We start from the raw sequence: 16,958 nt of genomic DNA, 5'->3' as shown, positions 1-16,958 counted from the left end.
CGGCCAAACAGTCATGCGCACTTTGCATGTGCTCCCCCAGCTGTAATGCACAGCCTAGGTAGAGAACATGCACAGTCCCCATCTGAGTGCTATCAGCAGCGTCATGATTGGCTAGGGGAGTCTGGAAGCCTGGGTGCTTCCTGTTTGTGCGTCGTGGCAAGAAGGACGGAGAGCGGTGAGCGCCGGTAAGGTAAGTTTAGATTTCCTTTTTTCCCCTTTCTTTTTAACCACCGCCTCACCACAGCTGCCCCATAGCAGCCGCTACTGATTTTGTCAAGAAGTACTGAAACCTGTGGAATTTTAATTTCCACTAGCAAGGCTATTACCAGCCTAGAGATGGGTCTGGTAGTGATAGCTATTGTAGACTCACAGGAACTTGGTGGAGCTGTCTGATCTTTATATAGTACACGCCTCTAGCTTCAGCGTCTTCTCAGCTGGAGTTTCAAAAAGGAGGATGTTGTGTAGTGCCTTATGAATGATTAATGAAAGTTTGTAAACACTCCTTGCCTCAAAGGAAAGCCACTTCCGAGAGATCAAAATGTGCATGATGTGGTCAAACGTTCTTGAGTGTGTGGCCAGCCCACAGCTGAATACAGGGCTGCTCGGAGGGAAGCAAGGTACATTTTAGGAATCCCTTTTTTTTTTTATTTTTTTTTTTTATTGAAGTTCTTGTATCATAATTTCAATGTGACAATAACATAAATTGGCAGCCAAAAATAAAAGTACATAGAAAAATTATTCACAGAATACAAGAGTCCAACATTACTCAAAGTAAGAACTCCAAATTTTGTCAAACTTCTTCGTCCCACCAATTCGCTGTGCATATCGCAGTTCACTCTTTCTGACATTCCTCATTTTTTGAAGCCAAACATTAAACAAAGGAACTTGAATTGACTTCCAGTTCTGGAGACATTTTAGGAATCCCTACTCGTAGGGAATTGCCACCGTCCTATCTCAAAAGGACTAGTAGCTGAACTATGTGTTTGAAGTCAGGGTGAGGGGTGAGCCCTTCGATACCGCACTTACTACTCAGTGTTGCGCAGCCTCTTTAATAAGAACTCTTTGCCCTACCAATTTGGAAAGGTATTTAGATGGAGTAAACCAATGAAGAGAAAATGTAACTGGAAGAAATAATGTTACAAGCAAGGACAGGGTTTTTTGTTGGCATTACTTTATAATGTTTTACATCAACGTTCTGTAAACTGCTTTTCCTTGCCCAGGTATGAGGTTTGCCCCATAGCTTTCATCTTGAAAGTACCTGCAGTGCATTAGAAGTGCACTTACAACTGACGTTTTTGTATTTTCTTTTAATTATTAGCAGCTTTACAGCAGTCCGTTTTTTATTATCTTCATGAAAAGTTTGCCTAAGTCCCAGCTTTAGACTGATCCACGATTCTATCCGACAAGCAGACCTCCGAGTGTTTTCATTCTCAGGGCTGCAGCTCTTTGTTTGACTTGCGTTAATGTCACTTGGCTCTGTATGAAATGTTGTAAAACTCCCACACTTCGAGATCAAGGCATTGGCATAGGCGGGGACTGATTCATACCACACACAGACTGGGCGCTGGGGTGATGAAGGCTCGGCTGGCACACCATCAGGTGTGATGATTTATGTCAGAGATGTTCTGTGAGTTGCTGCCCAATTCTGAACGTGATGGAGATGCAAAGGTGTGTGTGTGTGTGCTTCTCAAATGCTGGGGATACCTCCAGGGGCTTTCCCTCATTTTTTTAGCCCAGTCGTTTCATTACAAGAGACTCTCAAGAATATGTAAATGAGTCCGACCAGGCCCCTAAAGGAATATGAATAATATGCAAATGAGTCCTACCAGACCCCTACAGGAAAGCATCAACAATATGCAAATGGGTTTGACATGGGCCCTGCAAGAAAGAAACAACATTATGCAAACAAGTCCAACAAGGTCCCTATTAGGACGGATCAAATACATGCACATTAATACAACATAGCACCTACAAAAATGGGTCCGCAATATGTAGGTGCATTCGACATCGGCCCTATAAGAAAGGATCAACAATATGCAAATGAGTTTGACATGGGCCCTGCAAGAAAAGTTCAACAATATGCAAATGAGTTCCACATTGGCCCTGCAAGAAAGGATCACATGCAAATGTTCTACATGGGCCCTGCAAGAAAAGTTCAACAATATGCAAATGAGTTCCACATGGGCCCAGCAAGAAAGGATCAACAATCTGTTAATGAGTTAGACAAGGCCGCTATTAGAAAAGATCAACAACATGCAAATTAATCCGACCTGGCCCCTAGGACGGATCAACTATATGCAAATGAATCCAACCTAGTCCCCACAAAGAAGGGTCAGCAATATGCTGGTGAATTTGACATGGGCCCTGCAAGAAAAGTTCAACAATATGCAAATGAGTTCGACATGGGCCCCGCGAGAAAGGATCAACAACTTCAAATGAGTCCGACCAGACCACTATCCACTCGGTCCTACAGAAAATGGTCAACAATATGCAGGTGAGTTCAAACAGGCCACTAGAACAGCAGATCACACTCAAACCACCCAATGGAACAATCTGGCTTGAACTTCTCGGACATGTTCTATCTGCAGGTGATGTTCAACCCCTCAAAACATCTTTGTGCCTTACTGTAGTTATACTCACTAGACACATCCAGCAAGGGATCCATGTCAGACCACACATGCCTCACCGGGGAAAAACAAATTAAAAAAGTGCTAAAAATGTCCTACAAATTCTTGAATACTTCCATATCCAGGGGTACACCATAAGCGCTTTACCATAATTTTAAGCTCTGCTGCACCATTTCAAAATGAAAAAGGACGCCGAGATATGAGAAAGTAGTAGTAGTTGCTAGCTTCCTACAATCCAGATAGATGTCCCGACCCATAATACTCGGGGTGCCAGTAGCACAGTTCATTATAAAAGTTTTGGAAAGATTAATCTTTAAGCCCAAATCAAGCATAAAAGTATTAAAACTGGTCAGGACCCTTTGTAACCCATTGCCTGTGTGCGCCATTAAAACGGCATCGTCAGCGTAAAGGAGAGCCGGTAAAGGTCTCCCACCTACCTGAGGAAAATCATGCCCACTCTTAAGGAGGGCCTCGGCCAGACCATTAATGTATTAATTAAAAAGAAAGGGGGCCAGGACGCAACCCTGCCTGACCCCTCTTCTAACAGGAAATCCTGCTGTGCACTGACCATCCACCCCGTATCTTACGCTTGCTGAAGCTCCCTCAGAGAAACGGTGCAGGAAGGCAATAATATTAGGATCCACACCGAGATCGGCAAGAATCCCCCATAGCCTCACATGGATTACGGAGTCAAAGGCTACGGTCAAATCAACGAAGACTAAGTATAGTCTCCCTTTTTTGGCTCTTGTGTATTTCCCGACAATCATAGCCAGGTTTAAACTCTGTTCCAGGGTTCCCAGGCCCTCCCGAAACCCATACTGGAGATCAGACAGAACATTATTTTCTATTGCCCAGTCCTGTAATCGGTGCAGGATGACTCGGCCTGCCAACTTCACCATGGAGTCAAGAAGGGAAATTGGTCTATAACAACCAGGGTCTTGGCGATTTCCCTTCTTGAATATTGGGACAATGAAGGGCTCCGCCCAAGTCTTCGGGAAGGAGGTGCAGTCACTGGCATTGATCATCTGAGTTAATAATGGGGCCCAGAGCGGGACACATGACTTAAACAAGTCAAGTGGCACGCCATCGGGCCCGGAGCCTTACCCCCCTTGCTACGGGCAAGAGCCAGTACCATTTCATCCAACGTTACGAGGAGGTTGCCATTATGTACGCAAAGGTTCAACAATGCACAAATGAATCTGACCAGGCCCCAAAAGGAGAAGTCCAGCTCGAACTTTTCAGGCAGAGAGTTATAAGCCACCCCTAGACCTCTTTCTAACGTGCCTTGAAGAGCGCCATCATCCCCTACACACAACAACTGAACACACCTCTCTCATAGAGGGTGAACAACCAGTTACTAAAAATGTGCTACTAGTGTTTGATGCTTAAGTGTAGGCTTCTAAATCACTGGGAATACCCAGTGGGGTAGCTAGACTATTAGCCACCCGTGGCAGTCCCTGCAGTTGCCGCCCCATGGCCGCATTAAAGAACGGAGGGGGGATGCTGGCAATCCCTCTGATTGCCATTGCCGCCCCACGACGGCGGCATTGAAGAGCGGGGGGGTGAACGCCGCCCTGAGGTGGCAGGTAAAATGAGCGGGGTATTCCGCTGCCCCCCACATGCTACACCACTAGGAATACAGCAAGCAGCTTCCATAGTTTTTAGGTTCCACGTGTCATCACACAATAGGATTAACAATATGCATATGTGTCCTGCCACCCTGAACTAGAAAGGACCAGCCATTTCCAAATTAGTCCGAATGAGTATCGCAAAATTACATAATTTCCTCCGATTACTCTGGCATAGTTACATTTTGCCCATGCATTATATAAAACTGGCATCCAAGAAGTGGAGCTGTTGCTCCGGTAAGAATAATGACCCACATCTATGTATTGGCCATGGGTTGTTGTCTGAACCAGAGAAACAAATATCATATTTAAGTGTAATTGGAAATGACAATCCTTTCTCTACCCTGAAATAGTTTTACTATTCACACAAATTCATGTAACACCACCGGTTTTGTTGCTCGGAGCCAGATTTGGAGCAGTGCTTCAATATATGCCCCCAGTAACAAAAGCAGCAGTGCTGGGGGGCTGGTTAGTTATGCAGCAGTGCTCCCCACTTGTACCCTCACCCACCCCGTTCCCCCTCCCTCGGAGTGGGGGGGCGGTCCAATAAAATTGCCAGGGCTGCTATGTGTTCTCGGTCAAGCCCTGCATCGAATATGCTATACAATGCTGCTTAATTTGCCTTTCCTTGCATAATGTACTCAACAGTGCTTCATACTTTGTTCCTCCATTGCCAACTAGTTCCATGGATTTTCAGGTTTGCTCCATAGCACTTCCAGCAAGGGATCCAGTTTCTTTAAAAGTGTGCTAGAAATGCTTGAGTGTGTGCATCGGAAGCACTGGGAATGCCTAACTTTGCTAGCTGTCATCATAGGAGAGAGTCAGTTGTATGCAAATGAGTCCTACCAGGGGCGGCTCTTCCATGAGAGCGGAGGAGCGTCGCCCCACTCAAATGCACCTCAAACCCTAGAATAAAAAATATTTTTCATCCTCCTGTACTGAACAGAGTGTCAGGATGGGGTGGGCTTACTGAGTGCCAACAGGAAGGAGTGGTGGGCAGAGGGCTGCCCGTGCACTGTTTAAAGGGCGCAAGTCTTTTTGGCTGCCTTACTTGCGACGGCCAGCCAGACATGGGCACTTTAAACCTCTCAACTCAGCTGTCTTAAGAGAAGGTAATAAGTAACAGTAGTAACTGTAGGCTCTAAGCTCCGCTCATTCCTCTTAGCCGCAACCCATATTTGCTGAAAGGGCAGTGGTGGGCACAAAGCCTCGCTCCTCTCAAGCCCCAAGCTCCACCTCCTCCTCTCATGTGGTAAAAATATTTTTAAGGTTCACAGTTCTGAAAATGTGATAGAAACTTGTGACCAAGATATTTATGGCCTCATGTAGGTAGCTAAATACCGGTCGGTAATGGCCGAAATTCGGTAAATATCCCGTTACCGACCGGTATTTAGCTATTTGAGATGTAGGAGGCATAATTTCAGGATTCGGTAAATTACCGAATTGGTAAAATACCGATTCGGTAAATACCGAATCCTGAAATCATATGTAGGGAGCACTCTAAAGAGTGAAAATTAGTATTAAGAATTTGTTATTTACCACCAAATACAGGTTGGTGATAAATAACGAATACCTTGCAAAAAGCAATATTTAGCAGATTTAAGAGTGCCATGTGGCAGACATACATGCCCTTACATGCAAGATTCAGGGGTGCGACAGGGTGTCAATGTGACACCCTGCCACCCTTGAATATGCTCCCCCCATTACCGAATCGGTAATGGTGAATGGCTTCCCATTGATTCCTATGGGCCTCCAGGCCCATAGGAATCAATGGGAAGGTATGCCTCATTACCGAATCGGTAAATACCGATTCATAATTACCAAATTTTTCCGATTCGGTAAAATTTACCGAATTATTACCTACATCTTATTTACCGATTCATAAATACCGAATCGGTAAAATTCGGTATTTATGAATCGGTAAATGTGATGCTACCTACATATGGCCCTTAGTGACTGGGAAAACCTTGAGCAGTATTCCACAATTGTTAGCTACTGTGTCTCATTACAACTTATGGGCTTCCATACACAAATCGCCCTACATAGCCCCAACAGTGCCCTACCCTGCTGCAAGAGGAGCCGCGGAGCAGGTCATTCTCTTTTACCAGTGCGTTAAAGCGCAATCTCTAGGCTTAGTAAGTGAGGTGTTCGCTTAACTGAGGATGTGATAGAAGCAAATGAGTAGTTAGGTAAGCGTGCACATTTTGGGGCAGGTTACCCAAATTTGCATACGCTTAGTCACAGAGCCTGCGACGAATCAGCAGCTCCCCCACACCCAGCGCCTTGAGACCCTTACGGGTGAGTTGTCACGCTTTACAAGCCATTGATTGATTGATTGACATTCTTTAATGCCCCCAGCGAACTAAAAAATGACGGAATGATATGCTGAAGGCAGAACGCCAGGTGCCTCAGTGGCGAAGCCCCCTTAGATCAAGAATAGCCATCACATTCTTGGTTCTCTGTGATTTTCTACATGCTTCATTCGGGTTTTTTTTGTCAATATTGCTTGAAAAATAATTATTAGCAGAATGTTTACTTGGCCCCGTTGTTCTGAAAGTGCATGTTGTTCCACGCTTTCATGGAGATCACCAGCCATTTCTGTCACCTCCATATCATTAGCTTTACATACTGAAGTGTACACACAGATGCCAAGCGATAGCAGTTAATAATATGCTTTTACCTGGAGAGGGTTGAGTAAACCGCATGCTGACGTCATTGGGGGTAAGGTGCTATGGCAATGCTGTGTTATGAGCCTCATATTGCTATTGTACCTCCCTGGAGTATGGTGCTGCAGAAAATCAATTATCCCCATTGAATTGAACAGTTTTTTTCAAGAGAAACCGGCTGGTTGCAGGTGTGCGGGAGCCAGGCTTGCAGGGGAGGGAAGCCATACACGTTTAAACTGAAGTGTCAACAGAACAACAAACACTTCAGTATATCATAGAATTAATATATTGATTACAGTCCATATACCTGCACCTTACCAATGAAGTCTTTAGCAAAAACGTTCAACTGAGATATCCACTGGTGAGTTCAAGCGATTAACATTACCATCGGATCCTTTATTAGAATGTAATAAAAAACAAATTGGATGGGTAATGAATTTGTTCCATATTGGAAACTATAGAAAAAATAAAATTGGTTAAAAGGGGACTCTGATGCTCTGTGGCTATTTTCAGAGCATGTGGCCATTACATTGATTTAATGTCTAGAACAGTCTATAAGTGTGTAAAGATAATTTGCTGAAATAACATGAAATGTTGAAAAAAAAACGTGGTGCAGACGTTTAGGAATTACTAATTAAGCTACAGAATCGAACATCCATGAATCGTGGCAAGTGGCCAGAAGAAGGCCTCCCTGAATTTGGGAGCCTGCCATCGACACAAGAACTGAGCTGGGGTCTTAAGTTAGCAATCCTAAAACCACTGAGGTCAATTTGACCTTGGTCAGTGGCCTGCACACTGCTAAATCAGCCGACGCCTGCCTGGTAGGGGTCTCACTGCCTGCTCGCCACTGCAACAAGAGCACAGAAAGCAGTGACCTATGCCAAGCGGGCACCATGCTCTTTTGAACCCATCTGGCAAACGTTTTTGTTTTGCAGCAACACGCCTGGAAAAACAAAAAACACTAAAATAAATGGTCCGGACAGGCTCTGCGTTTTCTCATTTGCATTGTTTTCTGTTTGGACCACCAGGCTTTTCCTGGCAGGCTTGAAAAGAAAAAATGTAAATCAGAAGGACCTCCCCCTTAACATGGCGGGCTTTCTGATGCACTTTGACTGATGTCCCTGTGGCGGACGCGCTGCCAATCATATCACAGACCCTGCAGAGGCTCCAAAGGTAGAATGTTGCACCTCCCCCAGTCCTGCAAGAGGCAGGCAAACTAGGAGTTTGGGGGGCAGGAACCCTGTCAATTTCCAGCGAGGCTACCACGATATGAACGAGGCCCCAGGCCTTGAACTGCCTCTTGGTAAAGCGTGTGGCAAATCTGGGATCTCTGGTGTGAATTTAGCCAAAGATGTTTTGTCTGTGCTTTGAAAATACCTGTGGTAATATTCACAGCCCCTGAAAGCTTCCTAAGGCACAGACTGTGTCATAATATGGGCGTGGCAGCAGCAGAGCCAGTAGAAAGACATTTACATTGACAACTGCATGTATGGCACTGTAATATCAGGATGTTGTATTGTTCTTTGTTGTTGAAGCTACATTCAGAGAGCTGGGTTCATTCCTGCAGGCCGAAGCCACCTTAATGAGTGGGCACTTGGACGATGTCACTATAAGTGCAGCTTTTGAAAGGCCGGTAGGGCTGAGTCAGCATATGTCAGACACTGTCTGTCTTGTTATTTTCTACTTTTTCCATGTGCTGTGGCAGGGATCACTCTGACTCAAGACATTATTCGGCATCCAAGCAAAAAACTTCCTGTCCATAAACTGCCCTGGTGGGACACTCCCTGTTCCTCTCCACCACTCTTCCCCATCCACCCATGAGCTGTCTGACTATGGAAGCAAGCCCACCTGCCACTTCCTTAAAACCCTGCCTGTTGCATAAATCCCAACTTCAACTAATTGAGCTCCTGATCCCTGTGCTTAATGCCACCCTCCTCATCACAAACTCCCTGTCTGAGGCAGATTAATCCCACCAAGGACCAAGCATTAATCCCACCTCACACCAAGGGACCTCCCTTCTTTCCTTGTCTGGGATATTAATCTTACATGCTTTCCATAAACTCCATGAATTTAAGATTATTTCATTTGCCTTGTTTGGTATCATCATACATTAACTCACCCCTCCTGCAATTTGATGTCATGGGCTAGGAAAATCCAGATTATTCTAAATGAAGTAACCTTTCCCTATACAGAGTGCATGGATGCAGATTGCTAAATAAATGAGTGTGTCCCTTGTGTTGCACCAAAGAGATAATTAACTGAGTCTTCAATTTACCAATTTGCACAAAAAAGGCCCCCAGTCTAAATCCCATTTACGTGAAAGTAAAAAGAGTGCTGAACCCACTAAGTGGCAGTCTCGTCGAAGATGTTGGAGCCATATGCAATCGTTAGCCTTCCTTCATTTTTGGCCTTTGCAACTTAAGTTAAGTCTGGTCTGGATGAGAGCACAGGGTTGCATACCATTAGGGTGGACAGTGCAAATTTGGAAATTCCATTTCAAAAAGACAATCAGCAGGCTACAGCAAAAACAGGATGCCGAAAACAGATGCAGTCTAAACAGAGGCTAGCAGTCATATTGTTCATGGGGGAATACATGTGACAGCACCAATCATCCTACAGTCTAAACTCAAACTCTACAACCAAGGAAAGAGCTTCATATCCAGAATGGTTGCACCCTTGATCTATCCCCCTATGATATGAATCCACATTTACAAGAGCTATATTTCTGTAGGAAAATGCAAGCCCTGAGACATCCTGGCAAAGAAAGTAAGGACATTGAGTAATCACCTAGGATTCAAACACGCTTTCAAAAGCTGGTTGTTCCCAAAAACATGATTCAACTAGTCTCAGGCTACAAGATGTACTGGTATGTATGCACATATGTGATCTTGGCTTTCATGCTCTTTTACATTTCACCTCAGTCATACCGGGCGACACGCTAGTCATAACATGACCGACGCACACTTTCAAACCTCTTGCACAACACATAAATGTAATGGAGTAAGCACTTTGGGATCTTTTCAGAGCTAGGAAATTTTGTCCAGTGCCTGCATCCTTTCTCATCTGGACTATTTTTTTTTTTTTTTAAATAGTTTTATACAACGCGAACTAGACCCAAAGATATCAGGTATCAGAGCGCTTTACATAGCACCAGTTTCGTTACACAAGGACACATTCATTTTTTGTTGGGCACAGGGAGATTAAGTGATTTGCCCAGAATCACAGGATGTTGAGCGTCATTGCCGAGACCGGAACCCGGTTCCCCAGCTTCGACGTCGACCGCTGTAGCCGTAAGGTTACATCCTCTCCCCTGTATTGTAATGCCATTTACTTGAGCCTGCCCAACAATTCTATCGCCAAGCTTCAGCATCTACAGAAAAATGGATGTAAGAGTGATGAGGGGATTACAAAAATGTTATCAAGCCTCAGGAGTAAAACATTTAAGCTGGATGCCCAAATGAGAGCATATCTGATCCATAAAACGTATATTACAAAAACTATCCCTTACTGTCTCCCTGACTCCGCCATCCCCTACTCCCCAGTGAGGCCGGTATGATCAAGCGTTGCCATTCTTCTTAAAGAGCCTCTGTGCTTGGCCAAGCTCTGGGATAGATTACATCTCGAGGTACATGCTATTCAGAACTTTCCTGTGTACAGAAAGGTATTAAGATCTTAACTTTGTACTCAGCATGAAACACTTTGGATGTAAACGATCAAGTTGTGGAAGAAAAATAGCCAAAAGCCTTCTTGAAGTCTAAACATGGTTATTATGCACACATAGCAGTATCACAGCACAAAGAGAGAGACAGTGTGTTGCCTTCTGAAGCAGTTGAGCTTCTAATGCCAACCCTTCCCTAAATGTAGCCACCATTTATACATTGTCTTTAAATAGGTAGTCAAAGGAAGACACACGTGACAGAAACCAAACTTTAGATAGTGGAGCTAGCAGAAGCATGGCTTTCTCATATGAAGAGTGCAAAAAGACTTTGAAAAAGATACAACAAAGGTGCTTTCATGCACTGAGCTACCTCAATGGAGCCTTCTCGCCTTTGCTGTGTCCGGCAGTGCTTCATTTGAGCCGGTGCTTTCCTGTGACCAGCACAGGCACTTGATTGGTTTCCGGTGCTCAGCACCGGCAACTAATTGTCAACACCATACTTAGAACAGTCTACCACATTGTGCCACTTCTCATCTAATTTAGAGATGAGCAGAACAACTGTTGTTTAGGAATACAATATACATTAAAATTGCTCATACCTTCCTCCCCAGCCATTCCTTTAGCATTGGGGACCTGGAATAATCTGAACTGTCGCATTTACATGCAAGAGAGAGATGGTCAGTAGTTGTTTTGGCAGCGATGACAAGGGTGATGGGTGGTGCAAGCTGCAGTTGTTTCCTAGTCAGGGCCCCGGCACTTACTATTTTACAAATTAAGCACTGCCGGCATGAAAGTAAGGTGTTGTGTACGTCAGAAGTGAGGAGGCCAAAAACAGCCTGGTTTGACATAGGCATTAAAAATGGGTGCAAGTTAAGCAGCATGGGGGTCAGAAAATGTGATATATGTCGACAGAAATGGCATGAATTCACAGTGTCATTTCTCTTGTATTTTTTTAATCCCTTGTCTCTTGTCTGCGATTCGGTTGTTCCTAGCTCCAAGATGCTTCTGTCATTATATACGCTGAATAATAATATTTTTAATAATAATAAAGCTCTACATTAATACATAATACAGTGGTACAGACCGGAGTGCCCTTTCTCAATATTTGCATCCAGATTTGCCCATTCCTAGTAAATGCATTAATTTTTGGAAGGTTTGAGAGTATGTTGGACATTTTAATTAGAAAGTCATTTTTAATCTGTCTGACTGTTAATTATATGCTCTTCAGGGACACTTCAAAATCAGAATTAAAGATATTTTGACACAATGGGGGAGACTCTCTCTAGGTCAGGGAACTTGTCAGTGGGTATTAAATTCTGCCAGGAAGCTTTAGAGAGATGACAAAGGAATTGTCCTAATTGTGTTTGGATCAGGAAGGATTTGTTCGCCTTTCTCGGTTCCTAATTAGAAGAATTATGAATCTGATGGAACCCTTGTCTTAATTCAGCTTTACAATTACTATGCATATGTATTACTGTCAGTTGGCTATAGTATCTCCGACTAAGGAGCAATAATTAGGCACTTTACTTGTCAATGGTGACTTTTGCAATATATGTTGTGGAGACCACAGAAACCATGGGCGGGGCCATCTTTAGCCCTTCCTGCTTTGTGGAATGGAGATTCTATGTGACACTGTCAAGCCTGTCTGCCTTAGGGTGGTCTTCCCCCCAAAATGTTTGTCTTTCCTCCTTCATTTTTTCTTATCTCGTTTTTTCTGGCATTAGGACTCTGCATACTTTACCACTGCTAACCAGTGCTAAAGGGGAAACAGTCGGAACACTGCGGCCTCAGCCATGAGTGTTCCGACATCGCAAGCGTAACCACGCTTGCCTTAACCACGCATATGCCTTAACCATGCATGTGTGTGCTTAAGGCAGTGAGCAGTCTAACTGCTGGCTGCAACAGGGACGGAAGCAGAAAGACCTCGCCAGGAAGAGAGCAGCAGTGAGGTAAGTGGTGCTGGTCTGTGTAGTTTTCTGGGGTGAGTCAGGGGTAGTTTTCTGGGCTTGGGGGTCGGGACGTTTTCTGGACTGGGAGGTCAAGGTAGTTTTCTGGGCTGGGAGACTTGGGGTAGTTTTCTGGGCTGGAGGGTGGGTAGTTTTCTGGACTGGGGTCATAGTTTTCTGGGCTGGGGGGGTCGCAGGTCTGGGGGGTCGGGGGTAGATTACAGGGCTGGGGGAGGGTCGGGTAGTTTTCAGGGCTGGGGGGGCTGGGGTAGTTTTTTTTAAATTAAGTGTGAGGATGTTAGGCCTAAAGGCAGTGGAAGGGGTGGGGTAGTTTTAGGGACGGCGCAGGGGTAGGAGGGGGTCGGGGTAGTGTTTGTTGAGAGGCAGGGTTGCAGGCCTCAGGGCCAGGGGAATGGGTAGTTAGGTAGTTTTCAGGGCTTAGGGGAGGGCGGGGTAATTTTTAGGGCTTGGGGGTCGGGATCGTTTTTTAAACTAAAGGCTTGAGTTTTAGGCCCAAGGGCAGTGGAAGGACTTGGGGTACGTTTAGTGACAACGCAGGGGGGTGGGAGGGGGTCAGGTAGTGTTTGTTAAGGGTTAGGGACAGTGCGGGGGTTGGGAGGGTATTTGTACCTCAGGGCAGGGGGCGGGTAAGGAATTTGTAGCTTAGGGCGGGGGGGTCACGACCTTAGCCACGCATACCTCTTTACCATTAATGCCTTTACCATGAAAATACGTGGTAAAGGAATGCGTGGTTAAGACGCATTCGTGGTTTAGGCTGCGTGGTAGAAGCACACGAGGTTTAGCAATGTGTGGCTCTATCATTTACCGTGCTAAGGTGCTTGTTCTCACTCCTGTAATCATGGTCATATTGGCTTATCCTCATATTTAATTTTCTTATAAGTCCCTACTAAAGTGGTATTACATGTACCCAGGGCTTACAAATTAAATGCTACAAGTGGGGCTGCAGCACTGGTTGTGCCACCCAAATCTTCTACCCCAAGTGTTTGTCACAAGGGGTAAGCAACTTCAAAACGCTTGCCTATTACTGTATTCTGAGATTCATGTATCAAATTATATTTCTACAAGCTTTAACAGAGGGTAATGACAGTCACCCTTAATGGCCTATTGGCTTTAACATGTGTTTTTCACGATAAGTAAGTCAGGCCTACTGCCTTTGCCATAACATTTTATATTGAACAGATCAGGTCTTTAGCGTTAATCATTGGCTTGTTACCATGACCACCTCAGTCCTGCTGCTTTGAGCGTATGTTTATCTGCGAGGTAAACAGTGCAATATATACACCATTTGTTTCAGCAGAAGCACAAGGCTTCTGCCTAATCAAAATCTGTACTCAAGTCAGCCCACATTTAGGTGGAGCCAAAGCCATGCTTCATACAGCTCTTTTTCTGATGATCTCATAAGGTCTGGCAGCAGCTGCACTGTCAAGCCAGACATAAAAAGCAGCATCCCACACAAGAACTCTATCCCTTCAGCAATGCACTTCCTTTGACTCTGTGTGCTTTCCACAGGTTCTTCACACTCAAGATTTTTAAAACTCTCTGCCTGACAGAAAATATCTATACCCCACTCCTAAAGTATTTACTTTCAACAATGTCCCACTCCCCTATTGTTTCATACCCCCAACTCCCAATACTATCTACATAGCTCCATAAGTATACAAATATGGTATACAACCCTTGGGGTACAGTATGCACATTCTGCCCATGCCTGGTAATACTCCCCCTGCAGTGAAACCTTTCACATTTTTCAGACTTATCAAGGGGTGGTGCTTCAGAGCACCTATTAGCATTTCTAGTACTAGTGGTCTTGCTGCAGGAGATGTTTGCAGTACCAGCTTTTGCCAACTGCTCAGTGTGCAACCATTTGCCATGGAAACTGTTCAACTTGCCCACTGTGCATTTGTGTGCCTGTTTCTGCACCTTGTAAAACTTGCCGGCATGGATCCATCACTTTTTTTAGTAGCAAGTGTATGACATTGTTTCCCACTTAGATTTTTTGATCACCTTTCATTGGTTGGTTGGCGTGACAGAAGCCTAATACCTAATTTACCCACAGTACTCTCCACCAGGAGGACTCTGCAAGGAACAGTGCTTTAAGGTTGTTTCCTAGACAAACTTCATCATGGAGGGCATGAGCTACAAAGCTCCGTACAGTCATAAAGTACCCTTACAAGTGCAATAATTTGGATTTAGCGAAGGAAATGCCTAATTTCTGATTCCAAGAATCAGGATTTGAGGAAAATTGCATCCCTAAAAGTCTCTTACAAATGTATCATACTATCTAAAGTATAGATTTGATAGCAGAGGTGTGGTGTAGGGGCCAAGGCAAAAGCACTATAAAGTTGTTTGTAGCTGAACCCCAAGGTCTCTCTTTCCCTCTTATCATTTATAAAGCAGTGGTTGGCCTAGAATTTCATGACATCACAGATAAGGGATAACCAGTGAGATCAGCAAGACATGTGTAGAACAGCAATGACACACAGAGAGGATCAGGACCTCGCCCTTCCTCTATGGAAAAGCAAAGCAATGGAACAAAACTGCTTGAGACCCAGCTGAATGCAACACATTCCTATTTGCTTTTCAAACCCAGCATAGGCACCTAATGCATAGACAAAGTAGTAAACAATGGTTGGAGTAAATGTGCAGATTGAGAAGGTCTCCATACTAGGGCTTTTCGTAGTTGAAAAAATGGTTTGATGCAGAAAGGCAGACAACAAAGCTAAGCTGCAAATATTAACCCTATCCCAAAGCTGGCAGGCACACATCTTTGTGGGCAAGGAAAGTTTTTCTGGGGTGAATTTACAAATGAGTAACTTTATACAAATGGTAGGCGTAAGCTTAAGCACCTGTAAATGGCTGATTTCTGTTTGAATCACGGCCACTGTGTGGGAACCAGCTCAGCACATTATGACTAAGGCTTCCGGTTTACCGTTTTTACTGATTTTACAGACAGAAAACATGGTGCTTTTTGTGAGAGCATCTCCATGCTGTCTTTCAGGAATTCTAGGCAACAGCTGAGCAGACAGACAGCATGGAGAGTTAAAAAACAGGAGTAGATTTCCTTAAATAGGCATATGTTAACATATATTTGTAGTATAACACTAATATGTACTTGTGAGTGTAATGTTTTGTTATACGTGGCTGCTTAAGTTGCTAAATTGTGACAGGCATCCATGAATGAGTGCACGTTCAAGAGTTGAATAAATGTGGAAATATACCATTTTATGGCTCCATTTATTCTCAAAACACAAAATAAATATGGATAAATACAGATAAAATGGCCAAAAAATAAATATGGATAAATACCAATAAGAAGGGCAAAAATATATATATATGGATAAATACAGACGGAAATGTTAATAAAATAAATACCATAAAACCGGGAGCCCCTCTTATGAACTTTTACCAAGCCGTGTCACTGTACTGGCTCAGTTCGCGCACAGTCGATATTGAAATAAAATCAGAGGCTGTGCCTGCTCTGGAGTCAGCTTCAAGGCGGTGGATAATGCACCCAGCAGTGGGCCTGGGGAGCCTCAATTTGCCATATGCGCGTGTAATGTCGGACAGGTGATCCGGTTTCATAGAGATCGCTGGAGCTCGTGTTCAAAGGGGCTTTTCGTCTTCTAGTTTTAGCTGCTAGGGCTGTTCTTGTGATGTGGATGTGAATTCTGCACGTAAAACCGACTTTTAATCAACATCTGCTGTTGGGTACAAAGCGCAGAGGACACCGGGCGCGTTGCCGAAACTGAACAAGACAAGTCTAGGATGAACCTAAATGTTATTTTGGAGGAAGGGTAGAGGTTACTTTGGTTTACAAGCCATGTGCCAGACATTATATATGATTTAATTTCCTCCCTGCATTTTTTAACGTTAGAGGAAGCATCAAGAAGTAGAATTTTAATAATTGACTAGTATATTTCCTACCTTGACATGAACTATGGTGTTTCAATACTTATTCGGATTTATGTAGCTGTACTTCCTCCAGATTCTTCTCTGCAATATCACATGACAGATGTGTTTTCATTTTGGACCATGACATTTTTTTAGCTGTTATATTGGGAATGTCTCAAAATCCTTTTCTGGTCTTTTTGCTGTTTTTTTTCTCAATCGGCTATTGTTGACACCATCATCATCATGATGGTGCGCATATAGAGCAACAAACTTTTTTGACATTTGTGCGCTGTCCTATACCTGCACAGATGTCGAGATCATCAGCCACCCTGGTACCATCATGATACGCTAAACAATCATCATCTGCCAACTAGAACTTTAGTTGCCTAATTGGAGCCTGAAATACCCAGGTTGAAAGTCCATGTTTAATGATCATATGCCCAGGCATTCTTTAAGCTGTCCAGGCACATCCTCAAATGCCCAGTTACAGTCACCAGGGCAATTGTCCAGGCAGAACCATC

General features: G+C 44.1%; 1 protein-coding gene across 2 annotated transcripts in view; it reads left to right on the top strand.

Moving 5' to 3' along the window:
* The window catches only part of ARHGEF3 (Rho guanine nucleotide exchange factor 3), an 898,185-nt gene that overhangs the window by 637,272 nt on the left and 243,955 nt on the right, over nt 1-16,958 (top strand). The gene's annotated exons all lie outside the window — the stretch shown is intronic.

The sequence above is a fragment of the Triturus cristatus genome, chromosome 9 (assembly GCF_964204655.1).
Source record: "Triturus cristatus chromosome 9, aTriCri1.1, whole genome shotgun sequence".
Classification (NCBI taxonomy): domain Eukaryota; kingdom Metazoa; phylum Chordata; class Amphibia; order Caudata; family Salamandridae; genus Triturus; species Triturus cristatus.
This window is presented reverse-complemented; position numbering and strand designations above follow the sequence as displayed.